This window comes from Diabrotica virgifera, chromosome 8 (genome assembly GCF_917563875.1).
Source record: "Diabrotica virgifera virgifera chromosome 8, PGI_DIABVI_V3a".
Classification (NCBI taxonomy): domain Eukaryota; kingdom Metazoa; phylum Arthropoda; class Insecta; order Coleoptera; family Chrysomelidae; genus Diabrotica; species Diabrotica virgifera.
The window spans coordinates 72,620,412-72,631,770 of record NC_065450.1 but is presented as its reverse complement, the minus strand read 5'-3'; the positions used below and the strand labels follow the sequence as shown (position 1 = coordinate 72,631,770).

Here is an 11,359-nt window from a genome sequence, read left to right as displayed (position 1 = left end):
ATACCAGTTTGTTAAAGTTGTAGTTTTATACTGTTTTTGAAGGAAAGGAACGAAGGTTTACTATTGAAAATAAAACCATTTTGTAAAAGTACAAATTTTCTATGAACAGGTCAAACGATCAAAAACACTTGTAACGTCACATAAATGTATTTTCTACTGACGTTTATAACGTATAATTTAAAATTCTGTTTACTTTGTTGGAAAAATGTAAATGTAAAACCAAGTGACGTCACGATGCGTTTTGGACCACCTGTTTTAATTTGAATTTTTAATCGTCTTTAGGGGCCAAACGAAAGACAAACAAAACTTTTTTATCTTTGATACATGTTTTAAATTATGTTCTGTTGTGATTTATAACATTTTTTCCGAATTTAAAAATTTATGCAAGTTCCCTGTTAATGAACAAGCCAGTGAACTGTATTTATATGTATATATTATTGGGAATTTGAAAATAACAATTATTAGCTGAACAGCTTAAATCAAACGCCATACAATCAAGATGTTAATAAACAGAGTTCTAAATTATTTGCTTTGTTTCTTGTTCCAGGTCAATATGAGTAGTGTATTCCTAATTTATTTACAACAAATTATGTTTGCAATTTAAACACATAGTTAGAGATACATTGTCAAAGCCGGAATCAATAGAACAGCTCCGAGGCACGTTGTTAGAATCCAAGAGTTGATGAACATAACAGGTCTTCGGTTGCTAGTCAGCATCATGTCTCCGCATATTTGTTTGCGGATAAATGCTTGAACATAAGTTAAGGGTAGTAGTAGTAGCAGTCAAAAGATATTTTATGGTCCTAATTAGAGATATATTTTGGCAACAATATTATTATACAGGGTGTTTGGTAAAGAATGGGCCATAGCTTAATTATACTGTGGCTTAACCTTAGATTTCTGAGCTTAAAATAGGTCGATTTAATTCAACTTACCTTAGTACGAAAGTTGTTAATAACCGAAATACAGGGTGTCAAGGTTAAACTTTTATTTTATTTATTCTTGAATTTTCCTGAGGGGCATGGGATAACGACACGAAATTTGGTAAGCGGGGGTTTCTTGGGACGAGAAATCTAGATTCGCTACCTACCAAAAATGATGTTTTACCCAGAGGGCACCACGTACGTCTTTCAGCGCTCATTTAATACGTTCAATTTTTTTATCCCCCACTCTACATACTTTTTGAATCAAAATTTTTATTCTATTAATATTTTTGCTTAAAAATGTATACTACATTCATCTCTCTAAACTCAACTGTTTTCGAGATAAACGCATTTTAAATCTGCGATACAACATAATTTTTGCATATCATTGTAGTTAGACCCGAAAAATAAACTTGAAACTATAATAATTGTGTCAGTTCTCATATTTATGTCATTGCATTGCAAATTCCATTTGAAGAAATTTGCGATACATTTTTGTAAATTTTTATGGTTTTAAATTATTTTTGTGGTATTATACACAAAATTATGTTGCCTCGCAGATTTAAAATGCGTTTATCTCGAAAACGGTTGAGTTTAGTGAGATAAATACCTTTTTTAAGTAAAAATATTAAGAGAATAAAAGTTTCTATGTAGAGTGGGTAATAAAAAAAATTGAATCTACTAAATGAGCTCTGAAAGGCGTATATGACGCCCTCTGGGTAATAAATAATTTTTGGTGGCGATTTTAGATCTCTCGTCCCAAAAAACCCCCGCTTACCAAATTTCGTGTTATTATCCCATTCCTGTTAGGACATATTCAAGAATAAATAAAATAAAATTTAACTTTGACACCCTGTATTTCGGTTATTACCAATTTTCGTACTAAGGTAAGTTAGTTTAAACCGACCTATTTTAACTTCAGGAATCTAAGGTTAAGCTCTGGCCCATTCATTACCAAACACCTTGTATAAATAGTTATAAAATACACGTCATTGTCAATTATACACTTAGTGCAGTCACTGAAGGTTTTCACCTCCGATTTCGTTGAACCTCCATTGATTTTCATGAAAATTGGTGAGTACTTAGACGATTTATCAAGGAAAAAAAAAGGTGACATGATGCCAACTTGCGCTTTTGTCCTGGGGGTGGATGCCACCTCGGGGTGGAATTTATTTTATTAAAATTATTACCATAAATCGATAGACGGACGAATTCTAAGCAAAATTTGTTATATAAAGTTATTAACATAAATCAATACTTTTTCAGTTATTAAAGATCAAATTTTTTATTTTTTTCGTAGGTTAACAATATGCATGTTTTAAAGCTGTTTTTCACATATAACTGCAAAGTTATAAGCTTTTATAAAAAAGTTATTATTACCAAAATTGAAGATAATAAAAAGTTGAATACACCCCTTACTTAAAAATCTAAACAAACGTTAATTAAAAGTGAGTTATGGGTAATTGAATTTATATTTTTTTCTACGAGTACTCAAATCTAAGTATTCAAGCTTAAATAACAGGAAAACGATGCATTTTATAAAATATACCTGCTAAAGACTTATTTAAAAGTACTTTATAATACCTACCAAATGAGTTCCACCAGAAGTTAAGATGAAAATAAGAGAACCCTTACGAATTTTTAGGAAAACGTGAAAAATAAAATATACGCCATTTCCACAAAAACTAAAATTTATAACAATCCTTACAAGAATCTGTTTATGTTAGCATTAGTAATGATTTCAACAATTTTGACCGGTATAATGGGATTTATCTCATTATTTAGATCTTTTAGAAATCCTTAAATTAACTAAAGTATTCGTTAGATATTTATTTATAAAACAATAAATATTACGCATATTTGTTATAATAATTGCAAAGTACAGAACACCTTAGTTAAAGTCCACGTTTTGCTTACTCAACAAGGTCGATTATTCATTTTGACACACTAACGAGAATATATACAAACATATTTACAAAACAAAGTATTTGATAAATATGGGAACACGATCAGATTTGAGTGATTAGTGGGTCAGTCGAATTAGTTAGTTAGGTTTGAGAGGTTGCTGCCGTTAGAGCAGAATAATGTTCTATCCTATCAACTGAATACATTTATATGGTAGTACTTCAAATAAATAAAGTAGTATGAGTACATAGTGTATTCCTGTTAATCAAACCCCGACTACCACCATATGGCGATCCTGGCAGGATCGCCATATAATAGTCCAGGATTACTAGGGCTACCTTCTCCCGGTAAGGGTGGTTAACCCTTATCCGAGGGGTGGAATGATTAATAGTCGTTTCACTGTTGAAGTTGTTTTATTATACTCGCATGAGTACAAGCTGGTAGCAACCTACGTAACGTCGTCTCACGGAGTGTAGATGACACTATCTTTTAATGTGAATAATCTTACATCTAATAAAATAGAATGACGAATGTGGAATGTGTAATGAGGATTCCCGTATTATGTTTTGGTTGTATAAATATATTTAAAAGTGCAAAGTCAGCGTCGACCCTGAAAAGTGTTTATAGTGGCTGTATGTATAATTACACCTCACGATCTAGGTCAACAATGCTTATGTAACGAAAGAAGGTTGGAATTGTTTATGATGACATTTAAATAACCGAAAGAAATTAGCGTAGATAATTAAAGGGTGTTTTTTAAAGATATCTAATGAGTACAGATGAATTCTTGTACACCGGTTTAGAATGCATATTTTTGAAAAAAAAAAAAATATAATTTAAAACAATCAGAAATTTTACAATTATCGTAATTTTTATTTTCTTTTGATAATAACTCGAAAAATACTCAATATACGTAAAAAATGGTAAATAACCAAATTTTAGTTTATTCTATACTAAATTTTTACCTGTTTTACTATTTCTGTAGGGTAAAAAATAACCGAGATAGAAACGTTTAAAGCTTAAATGTTGCCACGAGAACCATGTAACCGAGGCCATTTAACCATTTATTTTTGAAAAGTAAGGAGTTTGAAAGACTAAATTAAATTACCTATAACTCACTTTTAGTTAACATTAAGAAAGTTTTTCTAGTGAGGAGTTTATTTCATTTTTTATTAGTTTAAATTTGGCAATAATAACTTTTTTGTAAAAACTTACAGTTTTGGAGTTATTTATGAAAAATCGGTTAAAAACATGCATTTTTCTGATTAATTATTTAGATGGGAAATAAGCCACAAGGAAATAGCTTCAGAAATGCATTGTTCTCACGAAAAATATTAAAATCATTGATCTTTAATAACTAAAAAACCTATAATTTATTTTAATAACTTTATATAACAAATTTTGCTTAGAATTTCTCTTCCTATGGAGTTATGGGGTTATTTTTAATAAACTAATTTTCACCCCCGAGAAGGGGTAGCATCTACCCCAGAGTAAAAGCGCAAGTTGGCACCATGCCACCTTTGTTCCTTTGTTCCTCTAACCACTCACCAATTTTCATGCAAATCGATGGAGGTTCAACGAAATCGGAGGTAATAGCTCATATCCACCTTCAGTGACTGCACTAACTGGAGTCTTTTGTTTATTTCCCTTTTCAGACCTGACCCTGATCCCCGGAGAGAGTATAATGGTCATCGTGATGCCGTGTATGGTCCAGCTACAAAGATCTATATCTTTGGTCATTTCTTTTAATTCATGCATAGGTCTTTTGCATATTCGTGTAATTTGATCGGTTCGTTTTGTTGGAGATCTTCCTCGTGATCTTCACCCTTCCACCTCTCCTTGGATAATAAGTCCTACCAGAGATCCTACCACTAGCGAAATCCATCAAGCACTAAGAAGAATTAAAAATTTAAAAGCACCAGGTGAAGATGGAGTCGTAATAGAGGCCATTATAAACGGAGGCTTAGAGGTAAAATAAAAAATCTCTTCAACTTTTGCCTTCATCAAAAGTCGATACCTGAAAAGTGGAAAAACGCAGTAACAATACTTTCACATAATAAGAGAAATAAGATAGACTTAGAACATTACAGACTTATTAGCCTACTAAACCACTTATACAAGCTCTTTAGAGAAGTAGTGACATCAAGAGTAGAAAAGAAGCTAGATTTTGACCAGCCAAAAGAACAAGCTGGATTTCGCATAAACTTTGAAATAAACGACCATCTGCAGGCAGTAAAGTTACTGGTAAAAGGGGGAGAAGTGTACTTTTGAAGTGTGTAAAATTAATAATTCTTAGCTGAGCCCTTTCGGCTTATAAAGCCATCTTCGGAGCTATGGTCAAAAAGGTCAAAATACCACTATGAAGAGAGATGGGTTCCATTTAGGATATAAAATATTTCTGTTTCGTATGTAGTTTTTTATTGGTTGGAAAAAACCTTGTCTCTCTGTTTAAAAAATTGTTCAATATGCTGTTGGTTATTTTTGTATCCAGAAAAGTTAAACATCAAGAACGAGCACAAAGGACTTTCACACGAAAATTACATTATATATAAAACGAATATTTGATCATGGTAAGGTCAAAAAAACCTTACCATTTGAATACTGCGGTGTCAGATAGCAGAATCTGTTAAGTTTTTTTGACCTTACCATGATCAAATATTCGTTTTATATATAATGTAATTTTCGTGTGAAAGTCCTTTGTGCTCGTTCTTGATGTTTAACTTTTCTGGATACAAAAATAACCAACAGCATATTGAACAATTTTTTAAACAGACAGACAAGGTTTTTTCCAACCAATAAAAAACTACATAAGAAACAGAAGTATTTCATATCATAAATGGAACCCATCTCTCTTCATAGTGGTATTTTGACCTTTTTGACCATAGCTCCGAAGATGGCTTTATAAGCCGAAAGCGCTCAGCTAAGAATTATTAATTTTACACACTTCAAAAGTACACTTCTCCCCCTTTTACCTGTTGTCATAAGTGTGTACAAAACTATTTCAGTCTTTACATTTAGTAAAGTTACTAATTGAAAAGTCAATAGAATATAATAAGCCTCTTGTCCTAGCATTCGTGAAGTTTCATAAAGACTTTAACACGATAGAGCTGGATAGCAGTTTAGAAGTTCTAAACGAATACCGCATTGACTATCGTTATAATACACTCATCTATAATATTTATAAAGAGCCAACAACGAGTGTTAAGATACATGATAAAACCAAACAAATAAGCATAAAATGCGGTGTAAGGTAAGGTAACACAATCTCGCCAAAACTATTCATAACTGTTCTGGAATATGCCTTTGAGATGCTCAACAAGGACAATAAAGATATCACAACACATGGAGAAAAGTTAGATCATCTTCGTTTTGCACATGACCTAATTCTTATAACTGATGACCTAGAAGAAGTAAAGGACGCTATTTGTTCGAAAATAGGCCTGAAAATGAACTTTACAAAAACTAAATTTATGACTAATCTGATTCCTGGCGGACAGCTGACTATACGTGAACAAGAAGTAGAACTAGTGGAAAAGTTCATTTATGTACTTCTTCTACTTCTTCTTCTTCCTCTTTATAAGCAATTCTGCTTGTTCATTGGCGGACTGATACCTCTATGGAAGGTTGTCACTCCATCTTTTGCGCGGTCAGCCGATACTTCTTCTGCCGATTGGTGATTTATCTCGTGCTATTTTGACCACACGTGTCTCCCCTATTCTGGTTCTGTGGTTGTTCCATTCTTTTTTTCTATTTAGTGTCTATTCGTTTATACACTGTACGTTACATTGTCTTCTAATATCTTCGTTCCTCTTTCGATCTCTCAGTGTATTTCCTGTAATTCTTCTCAGTACTCTCATCTCTGCCGTTTCCAGTAGTCTTTGTGTTGTGGCTGTATCGGGTCTTGTTTCTGATGCATATGTCATTATTGGTCTTACACTGGCTTTATAGATTCTTGACTTCATCTCAATGTTAATATGTCGGTTTCACCATATAGTGTTATTAAGGCATCCTGCCAATCTATTTGCTTTTTGTACTTGATTTCTCACTTCTTTATTTAGGTCTCCGTAACTTGACAATGTAATTCCAAGGTATTTTACTTCCATTACTTGTTCAATACTGATACCATCAATTTCTATTTTGCATCTGATTGGTTCTTTACTGATTACTATTATTTTAGTTTTTTGAGATGAAATTTTCATATTGAATCCTTTTGCTCTTATGTTAAGTCTGTGGACTAATCTTTGCAGAATATCTTCATCTTGGGCTATCAATATTGCGTCGTCTGCGTAGGAGAGTATTTTTACTTCTTTGTTTCCCATTCTATATCCTCTTCCTTTGTTGACGTTTTTGATGATTTCATCCATGATTAAATTGAAAAGCATAGGACTCAATGAGTCTCCCTGTCTTATTCCGCTGCCTATACCTATAGGTTCTGTAAGTTGTTCATCTATTCTGACTTCCATTTTGTTGTTTTGGTAGATGTTCTCAATAGTTTTTATGATATCTAGAGGGATTTCTCTATTATACAGAAGATGGGTTACATCTTTGAGTTTTACTCTGTCAAATGCTTTCTGTAAGTCAATCAGACATAGAAATGCTGGTCTATTATACTCTAGTGATTTCTCAGTAATTTACTTTATGACGAATATTGCATCTGTACACGATCTTCCAGTACGAAAACCCTGTTGTTCATCTGATAAACATATCCTCTGATTCATTACGTCTTGTAAGATTTTAGTTGTAAGTTTTAGGGTAGTATTTAACAAGTTGATACCAGTGTAGTTCTCTGGCTGCTTTTTTTCTCCTTTTTTGAATAGTAGGATTAGTTCGCTCGTTCTCCATTCTTCCGGTATTTTATTGTGTTTTATGATTTTGTTAATTAATGTTGTTAATTGTTCTGTCATTGCTGCTCCACAATATTTCAGTAATTCGTTTGGTATTCCATCCTTACCTGCAGCTTTTCTGTTCTTCAGCTTTTTGAGTGTTTTTCGTACTTCCTGTGCACTTATATTAACATCTTCATCTGTGGTAATTTCTGGTGTTTCCGGTTCTAGCAGCGTTTGTTCTTCCTCTGCATAAATCTTTTATAGATAGTCAATCCATGTACCTTTTCTATGTGTTTTGGTTCTATTAGTTCCTTTACCTCCATTCTTTGACCTCTTATAAAGCGCCATATTTCCTTTTGGAGACCATAAAAATCATGTTCCATTTCTTTCGAAAAACGTTCTCAGTGATCGTTTTTTATTCTTCTTACTTACTGAATGTGTTTCGTTTCTTATAGTCTTATAATTATCGTATGCCTCTTGTGTTTTAGTTGACATGTATTTTAGGTAAGCTTTTTTCTTCTCTTTACATTTTTCCTTCACTTCTGTACAAAACCATGGAGTTCTTCGTCTTGGAAGCGATTTATTTTTATTAATGTTTCTTTCACCAAGAACTTCCTTGACTGAGGCTAAGATATTAGACTTAATTTTTGCCCAGCTTTCTTCGACTCCGTCACTTTCTGTGATATACATGTTGCTGCTTTTGTCCGTTAGTCTTTTTTGGAATAGGTATCTGGTGGAGTCCTCCTGTAAGCTTTCGACTTTAATCTTGGTGGTTTATTCCGCTGTTTTGTTATCACATAGATGTGTTTTCATTCTGATTTTGCACAATACCAATTTATGATCGCTTTCTATTTCTGCTGATATTAGTGCCTTTACATCCAAGATTAGAGACGGGTGTAACTCTCTATTCGACAGAATATAGTCTATCATAGATCTTTGTCCCCTAGTGTTTTCAAAAGTGTATTTGTATTGTTCTTTGTGAGGGAAACATGTATTGATAATTCGTATTTCATTTATGCTGCAGAGGTCCGTCCGAAGGTCTCCGTTTTCATTTCTGATATTTTCATTATATCGTTGTTTTATTCCCGGAACTGTGTCATTGCCAACACGGGCATTAAAGTCACCCATAATGATTATATATTCATCAAAATTTAATTTTTCCCTTTTGTTAAAATTATTCTGTTTTTTTGATTTATCCTATTAGTACTAAGTTTTACAGAACAGTATTTTCATATATTGAAATTTACTTTCAAAATTATTTGATTTCATGAATTTCGAAAATTAGAAACTCGTTAAAATATTAATAGGATTTAAATATGTCTAAAATTTATAATATCTACATACAGACTACCAATAAATCGTGTGTCGAATGTACTGGCCTATTGACTAGATCAGCGTTTTAAGTTTTTGCAAACGTTTTTGGTTCTGTCGTGGCTTTAAAATCCAAGCAATAACTAAAATTTTTGTCTCTGCTTCTGCTTCAGCCGTGCTGATTGAACATAAGCTTAGTACCTAAGCGTTTTTACTTACTTTTTTAGAAAGTTCATTTTTTTAATCCATTCTTACACCTAGAGTTATTACAAGTAAGTACTTATGTATTTAAAATTATCTTGTAAACATTTTTAAAACTTTTCAAATATTAAATTTTTATTTTTATTTCAATATTTACGGGCAGGTATATTTTCTAGTGTATAAATTTTTTTCAACCTGAGTTAATATATCACGTGTTAAAATTTTTCTTGATTTTTACGTTTATTCAACTTAATGTTTTTCGATAATAATGCATTTTTTAAATTTATTAAATTTGTTTTTCATTTAAGTTAAATTTTTTTATTATTTATTATATTTATTATTATTCACTTTTAAGTTGGGAAGGATTAAGTTTTTGCTGGTTTGTATTTGGTTTTTATATTTTTTGTACTACGGGTAAAAATTTCTAGAACTTTTCTTAAAACAATATAATTTTTTTTTCAAGTTCTAGATGTATATCGAATTTTCATTTTTTGGAATATTTACCGGTATATTTTTTAGTGTATAAAAACCAAATTAAACAATTTTTTTCAAGCGGTGTCAATCAGCCACGTGGTCAACATTTTTCTTTTTTATATGTGACTTTAACTCTTATTAATTCAACTACATATTTTTCGATATCAATGCACTTTTATTAAATTTATTTATTATTTAAGTTAAATATTATTTATTTTTTATTATATTCATTTATATAGTATCCCGAATAAAGTACGTGCCTCCTAGCGGCGGGATACGGGCAACAATACATTGGCTTATAGGGCAGTCCTTACAGTAGGGATCCTGACCTATACAGAAAAATACAGGCGGGTGTGGGGTAATACTGCACTTTGGTTGCATTGGTGGTGTATTGGCTAAACGTGCAGGGCAGGGTATGGTGCTGATAGAAAAGGCATTCAGGCATCAAATATCCAAAAAATCTTTTCAGGCCATAATAATGAAAAGACCTTCTCCAACGCAATAAAAACTTATACTGAAATGATGGCATCTCCTGAGGTAATATATTCCGGAAGTAAAATGAGCGTCCGCTCGGATCTCCGGGTGAGAACTATCTCAGGGGGAACACCATTACAGGTTAGAAAAATCAGGATAGGGTCTTGGATTCTTGGTAGTCTTACAGGTAAGAGTCTGGAGTTAGTGGATGCGCTCAAACGAAGAAGAGTTTAAATTGCTTGTATTCAAGAAACTAGGTGGAAAGGACAAAGGGCGATAGAACTAGGTGAAGGATACAAATTGTGGTATGTAGGGAGTAGTAACACTAGAAATGGAGTTGGTATAATTGCTAATAGTGAAATGAAGGATAACGTAGTAGAAGTTTTAAGAGCGAGTGATAGAATGATGCCAGTGAAATTTGTAATTGATAAAGAGGTATTGAATGTTGTGTGTGTATGCTCCTCAAACAGCTCTGGGTGAGAATGAAAGAAGAGCTTTCTATGACCAATTAGGAGACGTACTGAGTGATATTTCAACAGAGGAGAAAATTATAATAGGAGGTGATTTCAATGCACATGTGGGCCAAGCCAAGATAGGATATGAAACAATACATGGGCGATTAGGCTTTGAAAGTAGAAATGAATCTGGAGATGACATGTTTGAATTAGCAACAGCATTGGATATGGTGATTGTTAACACATCCTTTAAAAAGAGAGAAACTCAACTAATTACCTACAAAAGTGGACAACATCAATCCCTAATTAGACTACTTCATGATAAGTAAAGAAGACATATGTGAATGCAAGGACTGCAAGGTAATAGTTGATGAGACAGTAACCCCACAACATAAGCTGCTTGTTCTGGACATCGAAGTAGAGAGCGAAACTAAACAAAAATATAGGAGAGGACCACAAAAAATTAAGTGGTGGATGCTAAAAGATGAGAAGGAAATTCTATTCAGGGAAAGAATAGCAGAAAATATATGTTGGAACATGAAAGAAAGCCCTAACGCTATTTGGAGAAAAATGGCCAATATTATTAGAGAGACGGCTATTGAAATACTTGGGAAAACGTCAGGAAAGAAGTTTGAGGATAAAGAGACTTAGTGGTGGTCAAATGAAGTACAAGGAAAAATAAAAGAGAAGGGAAAATTATATAAAAAGTGGCAAGAAACCAGATCCAACACAGAGCTTCAAAACTATATGGTCGCCAAAAAGGAAGCGAAAGAAGCAGTAGCAATAGCTA

General features: G+C 32.7%; 1 protein-coding gene across 3 annotated transcripts in view; it reads left to right on the top strand.

Moving 5' to 3' along the window:
* Positions 1-9,097: 9,097 nt before the first annotated feature.
* Positions 9,098-11,359, top strand: part of LOC126889763 (lipase 3-like) — a 175,025-nt gene continuing 172,763 nt past the window's right edge. For all 3 annotated transcript variants that reach the window (XM_050658338.1, XM_050658341.1, XM_050658337.1), the window contains exon 1: positions 9,098-9,237. The gene's annotated coding sequence lies outside the window, so the exon portion shown is untranslated. The remainder of the gene's footprint in view (positions 9,238-11,359) is intronic.